This window comes from Trichosurus vulpecula, chromosome 6 (genome assembly GCF_011100635.1).
Source record: "Trichosurus vulpecula isolate mTriVul1 chromosome 6, mTriVul1.pri, whole genome shotgun sequence".
NCBI lineage: Eukaryota > Metazoa > Chordata > Mammalia > Diprotodontia > Phalangeridae > Trichosurus > Trichosurus vulpecula.
In genome coordinates, this window is record NC_050578.1 from 20,723,900 (window position 1) to 20,746,088 (window position 22,189).

Sequence of the window (22,189 nt, forward strand, 5' to 3'; positions counted from 1 at the left end):
GTAGACATCCTCATAACTCACCAACAGGTTGAAATCTGTCCATTATCTTCATTCTGGTTTAGCCAGTCTTATAGACATTTTTACTAATGTGTTGCAGCTGCAATGCTATAGCTTCTTGGAGCCACAGTTGACTGTTTAATGACAGGTGGACACCAAAGGTGGATGAGCAGCTTTTTTCAGGATGACATGCCTTTCAAGTCTTCAGTCTCAATTCTAAGTGAAGTAAATCTCCCCCTTGTATTCTTTAACTTTGTAATGTTACTTACTACCCATTATCCCAAATTCAAGTTCCTTTGTGACCTTATCTTAACTCAGATTCAGGTTGATTCAATTAAAGCTGTGACAGACTACATTTATGGTTGCAAACTAATCCTATCACCTGAAGATTACTCTCATCTCCCAATGAAGAAATAATGGGGAAGAAGAGTGATGCAACCCACCTCCTCATTAAAATGTCTACTAATAGGGATTGTCTTACCTTTGCCAGAGTAAGTCCAAATGTTGACTTTCAGGACAAATATAAGGAAGACACTTCTAGGTTTATGAGACCCTGTTAGGTCTCTGGATGTTTTGGTGTTTGAGAGAGACTATAGACCCAATTTATTGGTTACTGCTAGACTAATGGATCCTGCTCAGAACCTTGTCTCTCAGGAAAATGATAAATGTTGGAGAAGATGTGGGAATTTTGGAACACTAATTCATTGTTGTTGGAGCTGTGAGCTGATTCACCCATTCTGGAGATCAATTTAGAACAATGCCCAAAGGGCTATAAAACTATGCATACTCTTTGACCCAGCAATACCGCTTCTAGGATTGTATCCCAAAGAGATCATAAAAATGGGAAAAGGATGCACAATGTACAAAAATATTTATAGTAGCTCTTCGTGGGGTGGCCAAGAACTGGAAATTGAGAGGGTATAAATTAATTGGGCAATAGCCAAACAAGTTGTGATATATGACTGTAATAGAATACTATTGTGTTATAAGAAATGATGAATAGGTGGATTTCAGAAAAACCCGTAAAGACTTACATGAACTGATGCTGAGTCAAGTGAGCAGAACCAGGAGAACACTGTATGCAATAACAGCTCCAGTGTGCTATGACTGGTTTTGAGAGACTTCACCCTTCTCAGGAGGGCAAGAACCTAAAACAATTCCAAAGTACTCATGATGGAAAATGTCATACACACTGAGAGAAAGAACTATGGAGTCTGAATGCAGAGTGCAGACTATTTTTTTTTATTTTTTTTCTTTCCCATGGTGTCTCCCATTTGTTATAATTTTTCTATATGACATTACTAATGTGAAAATATGTTTAATAGGAATGTATATGTAGAGCCTGTATCAGATCGCAAGCCACCTTGTGGAGGGAGAAAGAAGGGAGGGGGAGAAAATTTAAAACTTATTGGAAGTGAATGTTGAAAAATAAAAATAGGGGTGGAGCCAAGATGGCAGAGTAAAAGCAGGGACTTGCTTGAGCTCACTCCCAAATCTCAACAAATACTTGTAAAAGAGGAGTAAACAAATTCCAGAGCTACAGAACCCACAAAATGACAGAGCGAAACAAGTCTCCAGCCCAAGACATCCTGAATGGTTGCTGGGAAGGGTTAACCATACCATGCTGGGAGCAGAGTGCAGCTCAGTGTGGGCTGCACTGGCACAGACCAGACTGGAACAGACTTGGCAGAGTCTCAGGCCACTGAATCACTGAGCTGTGGTGTTTTCCAGACTTCTCAACCCACAAATGGCAAAGACAGCTTTAGCAGGTCAGTGGGATAACTCTGTTGGACTTGGGTGAGAGAAGGGCATGGTCCGGCCCCAACCACAGTGTGACATAGGTGGCGGCAGCATAGGCCCGCAGACAGCAGGGAGTATCAAGTGACTGATCAGAGTGGGAGTGCAGGGATCTCTTTGCTGGTGCTGAGGTAGGATTCTCTTGCTTTACCCTGCTTGGATCTGGGTTGCAGTCCTGTGTGGCAGTCATGAGGTAAGGAGGAGGGCTGGTATGGCAGAACTTGTGGTGGCTGCAGTGAGGGAGTCCTTCTAGCAGTTCCAAGGCAGAAAAGAGTGCTTGAGATCACTCACAGACCAGAGCAAGGGCCAAAAGAGAAGTAAATACCTCTCTTTGGATCATACCACCCCAGAAGAACTGGAAACGTACAGTTGCCTACAAGTCACCCAGAAAACAGCTGTGCACAAGCCTAGAAGCTTGGGACAGAGCACTCTCCTCTAGAAGCAAAGTCATACCTTGACAAAGAGCTCAAAAGTCAAGAAATTGGCTGGGAAAATGAGCAGAAAGCAAAAAAACTCAGACTATAGAATCTTACTTTGGTGACAAAGAAGATCAAAACATACAGCCAGAAGAAGACAACAAAGCCAAAGATACTACATCAAAAGCCTCCAAGAAAAATATGAATTGGTCACAGGCCACAGAAGAGCTCAAAAAGGATTTTGAAAATTAAGCAAGAGAAGTAGAGGAAAAATTGGGGAAAAAAGGAGAGGGATGCAAGAAAATCAAGAAAAAATGAGTCAACATCTTGCTAAAAGAGACCCAAAAAATACTGAAAAATAAGACCTTAAAAATTAGACTAACTCAAATAGCAAACGAGGTCTAAAAAGCCAACGAGGAAAAGAATGCCTTAAAAACCAGAATTGGCCAAATGGAAAAAGAGCTCCAAAAGCTCATTCAAGAAAATAATTCCTTAAAAATTAGAACAGAGCAAATGGGGCAGAGTCAAGATGGCATTGTGAAAGGAGGGAACTACTAGAGTTCTCTCACAAGTTCTGTCAGATAGCTCTAAAAAAGTGAATACGGGCAGAGTTGAAGAATTAGAAGCCACTAGTACACTGAGTGGGGCAGGAGTGCCAGGAGTGCAGAAAGGCCACTGGACCATACCAACCAAGAATAGCAGAAGAAGCCAGGTAGCGCTCTGGTCTGGGAGAGCACTGGGCACACAGGAGCAGACCCAGGGTGGAAGTACCAGCTATGGTGGCAATCAGTCCCCAGGCCTCTGTTTCAACAATCCGGCTAGCAGCTGTTGTGGGGGTGAAAGACCAACACAAGCCCAGCAACAAGAACACTACTGGCATGCTGCAAAAGCACAGGTTCTTTTGATCTGCTTTAGTAAGGAAAGCAACGTTAAGGGGTTGACAAGTTTACTTTAATTCAGCATATAAATATCATTCACTTAATTCAGGGGAAAAGACCAGCACCCTGAACTTCAGAGCAAAATACAAACAAAGTACAAACATCAACAGACAGAACTTGTCTGATTCAAATCCCAATACATAGTTACTGGAGTTTAACAAAGTCTCAGCATCCGTGTTTACGAGCTGGAGGGCTTCTCAGCTACAGCTGCCCGGAGTCTCTGCATCAGCACCACCGCGAGAGAGAGCCCTGCACAAATGGCTCTGTCTTCTCTTCCTGTAGGATTTCGGGCATCGTCAAATGTCATCTAAATGACCAGAACTTAGGCTGCTATGATTGGCTCTTGAGTTAGCCCCTCCCCTTAGGACTCTGGGAGGTTCACATCCACATAGGTTAGGTTAAAACCTAATAGGGATTAGAGCCTGGGCCTTAGCACTTAGTAAGACTCAATGAAATGACTCAAAGGAAACAAAAGCCGAACTCTTCAAGGGCACTTGGTTGAATTAAGAGCTAAGGGCCCATTTTGCTTACCAACACAGCCTCTCAGCCCAGGAAGGGAATGTGTTGGAGCTATGGGAGACAACAGCACAGAGCCTGAGGCTGTGGGAGCAGCTACCCCTGAAGGCCTCCAGCCCACAGTCTAAAGGTTTGAAACTCACTGTCTTGAACTCCTGGGAGCCATGATGACCAGGCAAAATGGCTCTCATCTCTCCCTTCCTCACCCAGATTACACTCCCTAGGGAGAAACTTGGAAATAGAAGAGCCAGAAGTGGGACTTCAGTAGCTTTTTAGTGAGAGAAGTTGGGGGAAGAGGAGACTTACAGCAGCCAGACCACCCCATCCCCACACCTCATGAAACCAGAGGCCATAGCACACAAATCCAGTGGCAGGCTAACAGTTCCCAACACAAGAAGCTTGGGACATAGCCCCCTGAGTCCCAGAAGCTAAGATCCACTTTAGAAGCCAGAGGGGAAAAAAACACAATGAAAAAACAGACTAGAAGACCAAAAACTATTGACTCCTATTATGGAGACAGGGAAGATCAAAATACCAATTCAGAAGAGGACAGCATTGACCCTGTACCCACAGCTGAAACCTCAAAAGGGAATGTGAACTGGTCTCCAGCCCAAAAAGCATTCCTGGAAGAACTCAAGGAGGACTTTAAAAACCAAATTAGAGAGGTAAAATAAAAAAATGAAAAAGAAATGGAAAAAAAATCACTGATGAGAACAAATATTTAAAAAGTAAAATAGGTAAAATGATAAAGGAGGTTCAGAATATAATTGGAGAAAATGTCTCATTGAAAAATAAAATTAAACAAATGGAAAAAAGGAGGTAGAGAAATTAAATAAAGAAAACAATACACTAAAAATTAGAATTCAGAAAGTAGAAGCTAATGACACTATGAGACATTAAGAATCAGTCAAACAAATCTCAAGAATGAAAAAAAAGATGAAAATGTGAAATATCTGATTGGAAAAAAACAACTGACCTGGAAAATAGATTTAGGAGAGATAATCTAAGAATTATTGGTCTCCCTGAAAGCCATGGTGAAAAAAAGAGCCTGGACATTATCTTCCAAGAAATCATCAAGGAAAATTTCTCTCTGGTCCTAGAACCAGAGGGTAAAATAGTCATCAAAAGAGTCTACTGATCACCCCCTGAAAGGCATCCCAATTGAAATCCAAGGAATATTGCAGCAAAATTCCAAAATTATCAGGTCAAAGAGAAAATAATGCCAGCATCCAGAAAGAAACAATTCAAATATCATGGAAGTACATTCAAGATCACACAGGATCTTCCAACTTCCCCAAAAAAGAAAGGAGGAATTAGAATATGATATTCTATAAGTCAAAGGAGCTTGGACTACAACCAAGAATCAACTACCCAGCAAAATTGAGCATAATTTTTCAGGCAAGGGGATGAACATTCAACGAAATAAGGGAATTCCAGACCTTCCTGATAAAAAGGCCAGATCTCAATGGAAAAATTGATCTTCTAATACAAAACTCAAAGGAGATATAAAAAGGTAAACAAGGGGAAAAATATGTTATTCAATAAAGGAAAAATGTTTATATCCTTATACAGGATTACATTTATATATGATATATATGTATACACACATACATATATATATGTGTGTGTGCGTGTGTGTATGTGTGTGTGTGTGTGTATGTGTCAGACTTGAGAATGGTACAGTTATGACAATTGAAAGGGATATACATAGACTAACGGTGTCAGTGCAAAGTAACTGATGTGATGATAAAAAGTGTAATTAAGGGGTACAAAGGGATTGTTCTGGAGGAGGTAGAAAAGGGTAACTTATGCCACATGAAGAGGCACAAATGCATAGAGAGAAAGAAGGGAGGGAGAAAAACAGTGTTTGAGCTTTACTCTCATCAGATTTGTTTCAAGGAGGGCATAACAAACTCTGATAAGTAGAGAAATCAAAATTGCCCTGTAGGCAGTAGGAGAGGGAAGGGGAAAGAAAGGGGGGTTGTGGATAAAAGGGAGGGAAGAAGTAGCAATGGGAAAAGGGTAAGATAAGGGAGAGGTGTCATTAGAGAGGGAAAATTGAGGAAGACAGTGGTGAAAAGCAAAACTTTTTTGAGGAGGGGAAGGGAGAATGGAGAAATAAAAGCATAAATGGGGGGTGGGGAATAGGATGGAGAAAAAGACACCAAGAGTAATCATAACTGAATGTGAATGGGATTAACTCTCCCATAAAACAGAGGCAGATAGCAGAATGGACTAAAAAACATAATTCCACAATATGTTGTTTACAAGAAACACATTTGGAACAGGGGGATACACACGAGGTAAAGGTAAAAGGCTTGAGTAGAATATATTGCTTTAACTAAAGTAAAAACAGCAGGGATAGCAATCCTAGTCTCAGACAAAGCACAAACAAAGATAGATTTAATTAAAAGAGATAAGGAAGGACACTATATCCTGCTAAAAGGCACCATTGACAATGAAGCAATATCATTACTTAACATATATGCACCAAGTAGTATAGCATATAAATTCTTAGAGGAGAAATAAAGGGAGTTACAGGAAGAAATAGACAGCAAAACTATACTAGTGGGGGACCTCAACCTTCCCCTCTCTAAACTTGATAAATCTAACCTAAAAATAAACAAGAAAGAAGTTAAGGAGGTGAATAGAATTTTATCAAAGGCAGATATGACAGATCTCTGCAGAAAACTGAATGGAGATAAAAAGGAATATACTTTTTTCTCAGCAATACATGGCACATGCTGAAAATTTGACCTTGTACTAGGGCATAAAAACCTCACAATCCAGTGAAGAAAGCCAGAAATAGTCAATGAATCCTTTTCAGATCATGATGCAATTAACCTTATCTGTAATAAAGGACCATGGAAAAAATAAACTAAAAATTAATTGGAAACAAAATAATCTGATCCTAAAGAATGAGCAGGTCAAAGAACAAATCACAGACACAATCAGTAACTTCATTCCAGAGAATGACAATATAAGGACAACATACAAAAACTTACAGGTTGCATCAAAAGGAGTTCTTAAGGGAAGTTTTATATCTCTAAATGCTTACATGAATGAAATAGATAAAAAGGAGATCAATGAATTGGGCATGCAATTGAAATGGCTATAAAAAGAACAAATTGAAAATCCTCAATTAAATACCAAATTAGAAATACCGAAAACCAAAGGAGAGATTAATGAAATTGAAGTCAAGAAAACTATTGAACTAATAAACAAAACTACAAGTTGGTTTTATGAAAAAAAAACAATAAAACTGATAAAACTTTGGTTAATTTGATTAAAAAAAGAAAGAAGAAAACCAAACTACAAGTATCAAAAATGAAAAGGGTGAATTCACCTCCTATGAAGACGAAATTAAAAAAAATAATTAGGAATTATTTCACCCAATTGTATACCCATAAATTTGACAACCCGAGGGAAATGGATGAATATTTATAAAAATACAAATTGCCTATGTTAACAGAAGAGGAATGAAAATACCTAAATAACCCCATCTCAGAAAAAGAAATTGAGCAAGCCATTAATGGAAGCCATCAATAGGAAGAAAATCTCCAGGGCCAGATGGTTTTACACATGAATTCTATCAAACATTTAAAGAGCAATTAATTCCCACACTTTATAGACTATTTGGGAAAATAGGCAAAGAAGGAGTCCTACCGAATTCTTTTTATGACACAAATATGGTACTAATACCTAAACCAGTAAGACTCAAACTGAGAAAGACAATTATAGGCCAATTTCCCTAATGAATATTTATGAAAAAATTTTAAATAAAATATTAGCAAAAAAGTTTGCAGCAACTTATCACTAAAATAATACACTATGATCAGGTAGGATTTATTCCAGGAATGCAAGACTAGTTCAATATTCAGAAAACTATCAGCACAGTTGACCATATCAACAAAAAAACTAGCAGAAACCATTATTATCTCAATAGATGCAGAAAAAGCTTTTGACAAAATGCAAAACCAATTCCTATTAAAAACACCAGAAAGCATAGGAATAAATAGAGTTATACTTAAAATTATAAGTAGCATCTACCTAGAACCATCAGCAAGCATTATATGTAATGGGGGTAAGCTTGATGCATTTCCAATAAGATTTGGGGTGAAACAAGGATGTCCATTATCACCCCTATTATTCAATTTGGTAATAGAAATGTTAGCTTCAGGAGCAAGATAAGAAAAAATAATTGAAGGAATTAAAATAGGCACAGAAGAAACTAAGTTATCACTCTTTGCAGATTATATAATGATTTATATAGAGAGTCAAGTAAAAAAAACTACTTTAATAACTTTAGCAAAGTTGCAGGATATAAAATAAACCCACAAAAATCCTTAGCATTCCTATATATTACTAACAAAGCCCAACAGCAAGAGATAGAAAGAGAAATTCCATATATAGTTACTGTAGACACTATAAAATATTTGGGATTCTACCTGCCAAGAGAAACCCAGGAGCTATATGAACACAATTACGAAACACTTTTCACACAAATGAAGTCATACCTAAATAAATGGAAAAAACATCAATTGCTCATGGTTAGGCTGAGTTAATATAATAAAAATGACAGTTTTACCTAAATTCATTTATTTATTCAGTGCCATACCAATCAACCTACCAAAAAAGTATTTACATAACTGGATAAAATAATAGCAAAATATATCTGGAAGAACAAAAGATCCAGAATATCAAGGGAATTAATGAAAAGAAATGCTATGGAAGGTGGCCTAGCCATACCAGATATTGAACTGTACTATGTAGCAGCAGTCATCAAAACTACTTGGTACTGGCTAAGAAACAGAGTGGTGGATCAGTGGAACAGATTAGCTACACAAGATGCAATAGTCAATGACTATAGCAATTTAGTCTCACATACCCAAAGAATCCAGCTTCTGCACTAAGAACTCACTATTTCACAAAAACTGCGGAGAAAATTGGAAAACAGTATGGCAGAAACTGCACATAGGACTAAATTTAATAGACTTGGCTCCTCTCTTCCATGCAGGGTTCAAAGACAGCTCCAAAAGACTCATGATGGCAAAAACTATGCACATCCAGGAAAAGAATTATGGAGTCTGAATGCAGATTGAGGTAAACTATTTGCTCTCTCTCTTTTTCTCTTTTTTTGATTTTGTTTCTTCTTTCTCATGATTCATTCCATTGGTCATAATTCTTCTTTACCACTTGACTATTGTGTAAATAAGTTTAATGTGAAGGTATATGTGGAACATATATTGGATTCCATACTGTCTTGGGGTGGGGGGAGAGGGGAGAGGAGGGAGGGGAAGAAAATTTGGAACTCAAAAAGTTATGGAATCGAGTGTTGTAGACTAAAAATAAGGTCAAAGAGGAAATATTGCAAGCAGCCAGGAAGAAACAATCCTGGTATGGTAGAAACACAATCAGGATAATACAAGATAATACAACCTTCTAAGCTTCTACATTAAGGGATGGAAGGGCTTGGAATATAATATTACAGAGTTCAAAGAAGCTAGGATTAAAACCAAGAATCACTTACCTAGCAAAACTGAGTATAATATTTCAGGTGAAAAAATGGATTTTCAATAAAATAGAGGACTTTCAAGCATTCTTGATGAAAAGACCAGAGCTGAATAGAGAATTTGATTTTCAAATACAAGAGTCAAGAGAAGCATGAAGAGGTAAAGAAGAAAGAGAAATCATAATAGACTTATTAAAGCTAACCTGTTTAAATTCCTACATGGAAAGATGATATTTGTAACTCATGAGACCTTTCTCAGTATTAGGGTAGTTGAAGGGAATATACATATACATATACATATACATATACATATACATACATATACATATATGTATACATATATGTATACATATACTTATACATATGCGTATACATATATACATATACATACATATACACATATACATATATGTATACATACATACATACATATACATATATATATATATATATACACACACACATACACATACACACACAGGGAAAGAGAGGGCACAGGTTGAGTTGAATATGAAGGGATGATACCTAAAAAATAAAATTAAGGGGTGAGAGGAATATATTTGGAGAAAGAGAAAGGGAGAGATTAAATGGAATAAGTTATCTCACATAAAAGAGGCAAGAAAAAGCTGTTATAATGGAAGGGAAGAGGGCTGAGGTGAAAGTGGATGAGTAAACCTTACTCTCATGGATTTGGCTTAAGGAGGGAATAACATACACATTCAATTGGGTGTCTTCATCTATAGGAGAGTAGGAGGGGAAGTGGATAAGGGGGGATGATAAGAGGGAGGATAGGTCGGGGGACTGGGTAGTCAGAAGTAAACACTTTTGAAAAGGGACAAGGTCAAAGGAGAAAATTGAATAAATGGGGGATGTGATAGGATGGAGGGAAATATAGTTCGTTTATCACAACATGACTATTATGGAAGTGTTTTGCTAGCAACACATGTATAACCTATATTGAATTGCTTGCCTTCTCAAGAAGGGTGGGTGGGGAGGGAAGAAGAGAGAGAATTTGGAACGCAAATTTCAAAAAACAAAAGTTAAAATTGTTTTTACAAGCAACTGGAAAATAGGATATACAGGCAATGTGGTATAGAAATCTATCTTGCCCTACAAGAAAGCAAGGGGAAGGGGATAAGGAGGGGGGAGAGTGGGGTGACAGAAGGGAGGGCAGACTGGGAAAAGGGACAATCAGAATACATGCCATCTTGGAATGGGGGGAGGGGAAAGTTGGGGAGAAAATTTGTAACTCAAAATCTTGTGGAAATGAATGTTGAAAACTAAAAATAAATAAAATTTAAAAATAAAAGAAAATAAAAAATAAATAATTTTAAAAATGGTGTCTCTCAGTTTACCTTAACTTTCAAATGCAATATCAGGCTCCTCTTGCCCCATTCAATCTTGTGACATCTAATGACAAAATCAACCCTCCCTTCTCCTAGCCAGGGAACACTATCCTTGGAGGATTTTCTTTTCTACTGTTCATAGATGGATAATTATAAGTGCTTTCTGCTTAAGCAAATCTTATACAACTAGTTGGAAGCAAATATGTTACTTCCGGGGAGGGTTTCTTAATCTTTTTTTTTTATTTATGTCATACACTTCTTTGGTTTCTGGTGAAGCCTCTGGATTCCTGCTCAGAATAATACTATTAAATGTATAAAATTACATGTAAAAAGCTCCCAATGAAACTAATTATACTGAAATATAATTATCATTATAGACATATATATTTTAAACGTTCATAGATATCAAGTTAAGAATTTAGCTACAGAAAAAGTAGAAAAGGAAAAAGTCCTTGAAAATATCTTGTAAAAGTCTTATGTTTATATATTATGTATTCTGTTGTCCATAGAGAGTCTATCAATCCTATGTAAAGCAATACAACATAAGCCGTTTAAATAATCAATTTATAAGGCACTTATGTGCAAAGAAATTGTGGTTATATAAAAAATTGTTGCAGTCTTTGTTATAAATATTAATAATAACTAATATTGAAAATTTATGTTGAATTTTGTACATATTATCTTATTTGAATCTTACAAAAACCTTGTGAGGTAGACATGACATGAATTATCCCCATTCCAAAGAATAAAATTCCTTGGATATTCCTTGAATTTTAAAAGATATATAAATGTGGAAACTGAGGCCCAGAGAGGATAAATGACTTATCCATGGTCTCTTAGCTAGTGAATGTCAGACTTGGTGTTTGAACTCAGTTCTTCCCGCCTGCAAGTTGCTCATCTATTCCTTTTGCAATTTTGCCTCACTGAGTATTCCATAGGGCATCTAAACAACTTAAACAGATAAGTACACACATATTTTGAGAATAGAGAGGTCACTAACAACAGATTAAAACAAAACAGCACCTAAATTTACATAGTGCTTTATAAAACTGTCTTAGCAGAAAACCGGGTTGAGGATAATCAATATGCCTCAAACCCATTTGTGAGTAAGGGAGATTTCTACCCCAGGCATGGGAAGACTTACCCTGGAAGAATGGGTAGATGAGAATAATTTCTTACAATGGCCATGAAGGTGGCCAAACCAAGCCCTGTGGAGCACTTAGAGCTCGGTCAGACATCAAAGACCGCAAGGTCATCCACTGCATCCTGGGCAATACTAGTCATCCTAATTTTTGTCCTGTCACTGGATTTCAATGAGTCTAAAAAGAGATTGAGGCTAATGACTTTGTGTAACTCAGCCTTAAATAATTCAATTCTTTCAAAAGTCTAGAGTTCACCCTTGTGATGTAGCTGGTCCTCTTTGTAAACAAAGGACAAGCAACAACTACAGTGCTTTGCATATATGATTTTATTGGAAACTTGAAACAGCCCTGTGAGAAGAATCAGGAAAAGCTGTCTGTAAGAAGCCATATATGAGCTAGGTCCAAGAATGGGAACCTGTGACCTCAAGGCCGTAGGTGTCCTGCTAGGTCCTTAAGAGCAGCCCTTAGACTGAATCCAAACTTCACAGAACAAATCCCCTTAATAAAAGGATTTGTTCTGTAAAACTTGGATTCCATCAAAAGACTGCATCCAAGGACCTAAAGCCACATGTGGCCTTGAGGCCATAGGTCCCCCACTCCTGATAGGCCATATACTAGTAGTAGTACATTACCTCCATTTTAAAAGATGCTTTGAGAATGGTTCTCAAGCTCATCAATAGCTGGTACTGATACTGAATGTTGGTTCTGTCAATTTCTCTAGAGCTTGACATTATGTACTAGCCTCCTTTTGTTTCTTTGGAGGAGGGGTTCTTAATCTTTGTGTATATGTGTGCATATATGTGTATATTTGGGTGTATGTGTGTGTGATCAGCCTCTTTGACAATCCAATAAAATCTACTTAGTGTCATTCCTACATGCATAAAATAAGATATATCAGATTGTAAAGAAATCAATTATAATAAAAGTTATCATTCTTTTATGCATTAGGGGATTTAAAAATCTTAATCTGGATTCCTTAGTTGAGAAATGCCCTGTTTCTTCCGACTCTCTGCATGGGATTTCCTCTACTTGACAATACCGCAGAATGCCGAGCTATTGTATCTCTTCAAATAATTTCACCATTGTACCAGGATCCCATTGAGGCACCAAATATTCATTGAGTGAATGTGCTGCGGCAGCTATGCAATTGGCTTTTGAAATTTCTCAGAACAAAAATACATATAATTAAACCTCTCCAATGTTTGTGTTCTATGGAAAAGCTCAATTCTAGACTTCCATGGTTTTTCAATTTCCTTTAAATTCTCTTGGTTTGAAAGTCTCTGACCAGTATTCCTTCCCCTCTATTTCCCTCCAGCCTATTTAATACTAGGTCAATATTTCAGCTGCCACAGCTTCTGAACATTGGGAAAGGCAATCATATTTGCATGATAGAACATAGTCCCCTGTCTGGTGAACATGCAGTTTAATGACATTTCAAATTTTAATCAGATAACACCTTTTTATTTTTCATTTTTCTGAATATAGAAACTTGCCTGAATGCCACTGGGCTAGGTTATAGGAGTGACTTTGAAATGTAATTCTCTGCATTTAGTAATGCATATAAAAAGGGAATGAAACTGTTTGGAAGGATGCTAGGTTATATTTTACTTACACATTTATTTATTTATTTACTTTAATTGAGCAAACATACAACGTGAATGAATCTGAAAAGTCAGGCTTTGGCATCAAAACTGATGAGACATTCAGAGTTATTCACTTTTTTTAATACTTTAATTTTTGTCCCAATTCATCAACAGAACAAAATGTTTCTACAGAATCTTATTTTCACAGAACTATTATAAGCTATTTAACAAAGGTGAAAATGTCTTTCTTAAATAATAGTTCCCTTTGTTACTAATGTAATTGCAACCCTGTTGGGTAAAATTGAATCTCATAGTGTCTTTCATTAGACAAAAATGTATTTTCCTTCTTTACATCTAGTAGTAACTCATATTGTGAACTTTATTTGAATAAATTACCTTTTTCCAAAAAAATCACATCAAATTTTATTGAACTTTTTTTTTTGTAAAAACTGTCATTACAGTGCTTTAATAATACCTCTAATGTCCAATGGCCAATTTAAATTTCTTCTTTTTCGCTTCGGAGTCAATGCTAAATCCAATATGCTGATAATAATAGCACAGGGTGCAATATTAGCTAAGAATAAGAACATTGGTTCTTAAGGCTAGCTTCAAAAATATTCTGCAAAGAGAAAAAAATCCTTCTATGTATATTACATTTGCCCATGATTTTAAAGAGATACTCTTTATATGATTTTTAGCTAATAAATAGTTCGTATTTACATAGAGCTTTGCAAAGTGTTTCAATAATACTATCTCAATTTATTGTCACAGCAATCCCTATTTTGCGGAAGAAGAAATTAAGGCAGACAGAGACTTGTCCAGGATCATAGGGCTACTAAGTGACTTATTTGAAATGATGTCTTACTGAACTAGCTTCTTCTAAGTCTAATTCCATAGCTTAACTTACTCAAACTACAGCACTGAAAAGCAGAAAAAGAGACTCAGATGTATAATTGGCTGAAATCTGAAGCAATATTTAGGTAATCCCTAACTCACCACCTGATTCATGAATGTCCTGAACATACAAAAGTCTCTCTTACACCCATGGCCAGAAGCAGATACAGAAAAAAAAAGTTCCTGGCTTAAGTGGTATATGTGTGTTGAGGTGGGGAGGGTTAGTATTAAGGGAAGAGGGGAGAAGACAACAGAACTAGGAGAACAGAAAAAAAATGGAGATATTAATTTGACCAGTTTCAAATAGGAAAGGACTTGAAGTTCCTTAGATCTAGATATTGAGAGGATGAGCTACATCTGGGCATTTGAGTCTCATTATCCAGGAATCCTTCAGTGGGTTTAAGAGACCCATGTGATGGATGAATCCCAAAAGGTAGAGAGAGTCTAGGTCCTAGTACACTACAGGATTAAGAATGGAGGCTAAGGAACAAGTAAAAGTAGTCATTGTGTTTTTTGTCAATTCTCTTGGTGCCAAGAGCTCTAATGGTATGCCTCATGGAACTGTGTTTAATATAATTTTCAGTGACTTCAATAAAGAAGGGTGTTCTTATCACATTTGTAGATGGCACCATATAAGAGACATAGCTAATTCATGGAGTCATAGGACTGAATTGCTTAACTTTTGTCTTCATTTCCTCAGCACTTAGCAGAGTGCCTGACATCTAGTGAATTCTTAATAAATGCTTGTTGATGAATTGGCAGGGGAAAAAGGGACTCCAAAAGAGAGAGGAAAGGTGGAAGGGAGGGAAAGGAGTAAGTATGTATATAGTGCCTACTATGTGCATGATTTTATGCTAAGATTTACAAATATTATCTCATTTGATCAAAAGATTAAAATAAAAATTAAGATCTAAACAATCCTAACAGACTTCAATGATAGGAAGAAACTACTAAAATGAATTCTAAGAGGTGAATGAATTCAAACAGATAAATACAGTATGAAGAGCTGTAACTAGATCCACCAATTAATCAATCAATACATATTTATCAAGTGTCCATTATTTTCAAGGCCTGTTCTAAGAGAAAGCCTAAAAGGCAGGAAGATCTTTGTTTAAGTCCAATCCCTGACATCTGCAAGCTCTGTGAGTTTGGACAAGTCATCATCTCTCAGGACTCTGGGCAAGTCTTTGAGAAAGAAAAGTTGCCCACCTAGATTAATTAAGTTAGTTTCCTTGCCTGGATCTTCCCTATATTACAGCTCCACTCTCTAAGTAAATGCATGCTAAGTTCTAGAGATATGAAGACAAAATTGAAATAGTTTTTGACCTCAAAGAGTTTACATTCAAGCAGGACAGAAAACATATATATAAGTATATACATAATTAATATAAAGTAGTGTGATACATACACCCAAATGTTGGCTTAATCCTCATTCTCTTTGCAGACTTTGACATAGTTGACCACTCTTTCTTCCTTAATAGCCACTTCTCTCTAAGCTTTCAGGATACCTCTCTTTTTTAGACTATTATAAAATTTTTATTTATTTTTTTTAATTTATGAAATAAAACAAGCATTTCCACAATGCAGTATAAAAAAACAAAAAAAATGATTGCACATTAAATTGCAAATCAGTTATGTACAACTTGCAATACCTTTTGAATATATAATAAAGTTATCATGTAGATTTCTTTCTTTCTCTTCCTGGGCCCTAGGGACGGCTACAATTAGATACTATTTATCAGTTCTTTCCCTGGATGCAGATAGTATCTTCCTTCATAGGTAGTTAATTTGCAGTTAATTTGGGTATTTATAATAGTCAAAATGACTTAGTTCTATATATATTTGAGATATGAGACCTTTATCTGAGAAATTGTGTATAAAATTCCCATCTCTAAGATGGCGGGTGGAGAGCAGGGACTTGCATGAGCTCCCCTCCAGGTCCCTCCAAAAACTTATTAAAAATGGCTCTGAACAAATTCTAGAGCTGCAGAACCCACAGAATAGCAGAGGGAAGCAGGTTCCAACCCAGGACAGCCTGGATGGTCACTGGGTAAGGTATATCCCACAGAGCTGGGAGCGGAGCGGAGCTGGGCCCAGACCAACCAGAACAGGAACCGGGTGGAACAAACCCTATCACCCTGAATCGGTGAGCTGTGGCAGTTACCAGACTTCTCAAACCACAAACACCAAAGATAACAAGAAAGGTTAGTGGGAAAAGCTGCGGGGAGCGAAAGGAGTTCACGGTTCAGCCACTGCCCCAGGGGCAGCAAAGGGGGTGCAGCTATAGAACCACAGCTGCAGTTGCTCCTGGCCCCAGGCCCACCTGGTGGAAGGAATTAAGTGGCAGATCAGAGCAGGAGGTCAGAGTCTGCTTAAGTTCTGAATCTGTTCCGGGTTGGCAGTTCTTGCAGGAGGAGGAGCACTGCTGTGGCAGAACTTGCTGTGTAGAATTAGTTCTGAAAACAACAGCACAGCCCCTCAAGCTTGGAACAAAGTACTCTCTACTCTACAAGCTGTCACACCCCAATAAAAAATTCAAGGGCCAAGTAGTTGACTGGGAACATGGCCATGGAGTGAAAATGGACTCAGATTCAGACTCAGACTTTGCAATCTTTCTTGGGTGACAAAGAAGACCAAAACATACAACAAGAAGTCAACAAAGTCAAAGAACCTACATCAAAAGCCTCCAAGAAAAACATAAACTGGCCTCAGGCATGGAAGAGCTCAAAAAGGATTTGGAAAGGCAAATTAGAGAAGTAGAGGAAAAACTGGGAAGAGAAATGAGAGTGATGCAAGAAAACCATGAAAAACAAGTCAATCACTTGCTAAAGGAGACCTAAAAAAATACTGAAGAAAACAACACCTTAAAAATAGACTAACCCAAATGGCAAAAGAGCTCCAAAAAGCCAATGAGGAGAAGAATGCCTTGAAAGGCAGAATTAGCCAAATGGAAAAGGAGATCCAAAAGAACACTGAAGAAAATACTACCTTCAAAATTAGATTGGAGCAAGTGGAAGCTAGTGACTTTATGAGAAATCAAGATATTATAAAACAGAGCCAAAGGAATGAAAAAATGGAAGACAGTGTGAAATATCTCATTGGAAAAACCACTAACCTGGAAAATAGATCCAGGAGAGATAATTTAAAAACTATTGGACTACCTGAAAGCCAGGATCAGAAAAAGAGCCTAGATATCGCCTCCTGCTCTGATCTGCCACTTAATTCCTTCCACCAGGTGGGCCTGGGGCCAGGAGCAACTGCAGCTGTGGTTCTGTAGCTGCACCTCCTTTGCTGCCCCGTGAACTCCTTTTACTCACTCCCGGCAGCCTTTCCTAGTAACCTCCTTTGTTGTCTTTGATGTTTGTGGGTTGAGAAGTCTGGTAACTGCCACAGCTCATTGATTCAGGGCGATAGGGCTTGTTCTACTTGGCTCCTGGTCTGGTTGTTCCGGGCACAGCCTACCCTGGGATCTGCTCTGCTCTGATCCCAGCTCTCTGTGATAGACCAGGCTGTCCCATGCTGGAGCCCTGCTTCCCTCTGCTGTTTTCTGAGTTCTGCAGTTCTAGAATTTTTTCAGATCTGTCTTTTATAAGGGTTTGGAGGTTCCTGGGGGAGAGCTTTAGGCAAGTCCCTGCTTTCCAGCCACCATCTTTTTTCCACCCTGAGCATTCTATCATAGATGGTCTCTTTTTAGGGGTTTGCTTACTAAGGTTAAAAGAGATAGGATGATACTTATGCAAGAAACAAAGGATGAGATGAAGGATTTTATTTTTAAAGATAGGGAAGACATGGACATTTTTGTAGGCAGAAGGAAATGAGCCAGTAGAGGGGAAGATCATTTTACCCAAACTGTTCTTTACAATGGTCCTAATGACCTCATGATTGAAATATCCAATTGCCTTTGTCCAATCCTCATTCTCTTTGAACTCTCTTACTTAAAACCTTTGACATTGTTGGTCACTCTCTTCTCCCTGTTACTCTCTTCCCTTTAGGTTTTTGGGACACCATTCACTCCTGGTTCTCCTGCTATCTGGCCATTCTTTGAAAAATGGTCTCTTTTGCTGATTCCTTTTCCTGATTATTCCCTCTAAACCAAGGTGTCCATCAGAATTCTGTTCTGGGACATCTTCTCTTTTCCCTCCCTCTATGCTACTTCACTAGTTTATCTCAACAGCTCCTATAGATTTAATTACTATTTAAATACTATGCTGATGATTCTTATATCTAACTATCCTGCTCCAATCTCTCTACTGATCTCCCATCTCCTATCTCTAACTACCTTTCAGAATCTCAAATTTGATGTCTAGTAGACATCTTGAAATCATTATTTCCCAAAATGGAACTCACTATCTTTTCCCCCAAGGTACTCCCCACTGCCTTCTACCTTCCCTATTATGGTGGAGGGTAGAACTATCCTTCTAATCCCTCTAACTCACAATGTAGGAATCATCTCGTGTTTCTTACTATTGCTCACCCCCATATGCAATCTGTTATCATGATTTTGAAAACTCTATTGCAGACCCTAATTATCTCATACCTGGATTATTGCAATAGCCTGCAGATCTGCTTGTCTCATATCTCTTCACTCCAATCAATCTTCTATTCAGCCACCGAAGTGATTTTCCTAAAGCACAGATTCAGCCCTGTCCCTACTCAATAAATTCCAGTGGCCTCCATGATGAAATATAAAATTATCTGTTTGGCATTCAAAGCCTTTCATTACCTAGCTCCCTCTTATCTTTCCAGTTTTCTTATACCCTACTCCCTCCCATGTAATCTTCAATCCAGTGACACTGTCCTCCTTGCTGTTCCATGAACAAGACACTCCACCTTGAAGCTCTGGGCATTTTGTCTGGGATTGCCTCATGCCTGGAATACTCTTCCTCCTCTTCTCTGACTAGTGACTTCTCTGGCTTTCTTAAAATCCCAACTAAAATTTCATAATCCATCAGAAGATTTCCCAATCCTTTTTAATTCCAGTGGTTTCCTTCTATTAATTATTTCCTTTTTATCCTATTTATAGATTTATTTATTTATATTTTTTCCATGTTGTATGACCTGTTAGATTATAATCTCCTTGAAGGCAGGGACTATCTTTGCCTCTTTTTGTATCCTCAGCACTTAGCCTGGCATATAGCAGGTGTAATAAATGTTTATTGTTCAATTTAAAGTGATATACTATGCCTCAGACAAATCCCCAGGAGAGGAGTTATTAACTTGGAATCTGTGAACTTTTTTTCAAAACATTTTGTTAACCATATTTCAATATAATTGTTTCCTTTGTTTTCCCATGTATTTTATTTTCTACACTTAAAAACATTATTATTCTGAGGAGGGGGTCCTTAGGCTTCATCATACTGTCAAACAGTCCAAGATACAAAAAAAGGTGAGGACCTGCTGTAGACCTTATCTACTAAGGCATAGATGGCTTGTGATCTGTATTGGTAGACCAAAATCCCCCACTGGGGGCTTTCAAGCTGATATAATAATAGATCATATGTATGTCTCAGTTGATTCTTTAATTACTATTGAATAATAATCTATAAAATATTCTGATGTGAAAAAAGGTCTTTATGCATTAACTTGTTGGGAATCACTGATATACTTCAACTCTCAAAGCATTAAAGACTAAATTTTCAGGTCTAAAATCATTTATTCTCTATGCATTATAGGAGAATAAATCAGAATATGCTCCTTTGGCCAGTATACATATTGGAATCTGTGGACAAACATATCTGTACTTTGCGGCAGAGAGATGTTTAAATTTCATAGTTATAATTGAGATATTCCATTGCTGTTTATCCAGGAATTATATCCAATTGTACTACCATTAGGAGCATTTAATTCTGTACATGCAATATAGAAATCCTATATTTCCTAGTGCGCAGATACATATGAAATCTTTCTGAATAGAGCTAATACCACAAATTGGAGCATCTTTTAAATGGATTATTTATGATTATTGTATAAAACTCTGCCTCCAGAGTCTATTTGTATTTCAGGTGCAATAGGCAGGTACCTATGTAGCATGGCTTAGAAAGTACTGAAAAGATTGCTGTCCAAAATTATCTCCCTTATTGGTTTGTGATTCATTCCTTTGGAATCAATTCAATTAAACAACCATTTTTGAACCCCTGCTCTGGGTAAAGAAGTGAGAAGACAAAGACAAAAGGAAACAGACACTCTACTGGGAGGCTACAGAATGGATTGTATATGGATAAGTAAGTACAAAGTTGTTTGAGATGTGAACGAATACTGTAAATAAAGCACGTTTCACTGAGGAGGAAGTGGCAACTTAGATAAGCTTTGAAATAAGATTCTGAGAGGAGCCTTAAGAGCAGGTATAGAATCCCCAACACCTACCAATGTGCCTGGTCTGTATTTACACACTTAATGAATGCTTCTATAATGTATGAATGAATGGATGGATGGATGGATGGGATAAAAGGAGTATAGTCCAGGTCTGTAGCAACTTTATGCAAAAACATTGAGATTATAGGAAAACTACTAAATTTACTGAATAGCTTCTTGATTGGGACATAGAATGCATTAAAGTTATGAAATTAGGTTGATAAAGCAGGATGATCCATATTTAAGGGGGGTGTTACTGCCTGCTTGACTGCTTCTATTTGATCGTAGAGACAAGAGGGGACCCCTGAAGATTTTTTTTTAATTTGGGAAAACACATCTTAATTGTGTACTTCTTCAAGGTTTGCTTCTTGACATCCATGATATAATTATATTTCTTGATCTTGTTTGTTAATCATTCTTCCAGAAATCTGATCTGGGTAACCTGGTATTACTGGAATACTTTGTGGGGGCTATTTTAGGGGGCTCAGTCTGCTATTCTAGTGCCTCTGAGAGATACCATTCTGAGTTGTGACTGAGCCCACTATTTGCTCCAGGTGACCCTACACTATGAATTGACTGAGTTCCTGGCTTCTCTGGGACCATCTGCCCTCCTGGCATGGGCCCATGGACTGAAACTGTGGTCAACTCTGGGTGCTGTGTGCTGCTGGTCTCAGTAGGAGATCTTGAAAATGAGTCCATGAAGCCAGTCTTCTGTTCCACAGTTCTTGGGTGGGCTGCTTTCCTGTAGGTCAAATTTGTGACCTTGGGCTGGAATGATAAACCAATATGGTTTCTCCTTCAGTTCTTAATCCTTCCCCATTTTGTAGTTTTTAAATTGTTTTTGGAGTAGTTGGGGAAATGAGAATGGGCTTTATTTATCCCTTCTACTTTACTATTTTGGCTCAGTTGCCCACCATGATTACTTTAGATAAATGCACATATTTTTAATGCCAGAAAATTATGCTTTCTATAGTATGTAGGTATTTATTTTGCGAAAAAATCAAGTTATTCATAGTACAGTGAAGTCTCAAAACATCAGGCAAAATCAGCAGTGCATAATTTGGGGGAGCAATTTTGAAACCTTAGGGTGCACAAAATATGTTGTTTTGGCTTTGGGCCCAAGCACTAATGGGTAGAAAATCAGGATTAAAGACCTGTATCTCTCCAGGTCCTGGTACCTATTATGTAGTTTGCCCAGGCATTAGCTGCCAGGTAATTCAGGAATGAGGGCTGAGGTACTAGAAACTGAGGACATACATTGGAATAAGAGACCGAAAAATGTCACTGTAAGAAGAATAGCCAGGAATCTATGTCAGGGATAGGTGGTAAAACTGGGAATTGATATTAAGAATGTAGAAGCTAGATCAGAGTTTAATGGGCTAACTCAGTGATGCAGATGAAACAATTAGTCAAAATATATTTAACTAATGTATGAGGAGCGTAAATTACATGTGCTGGCTACTTCAAAGAACGGACATAAGCAAAGGCAATTCTCTTCATCCCCCTGAGCCCCAGTTGTTGGATATGTGAAAAAGATAATAATATCATTCGCTGTATGTAGCTTAGTTACTGGTCAAATACATATCTATTTGCATTCACCTTTAACGAGAAACATCTTTAAGAAAGAAATCTAGCCAGTAAGTTCCAATTACCTAGGTAGGTTTCAGTCATCAAAATTTACCTTAAAACCAATTCAC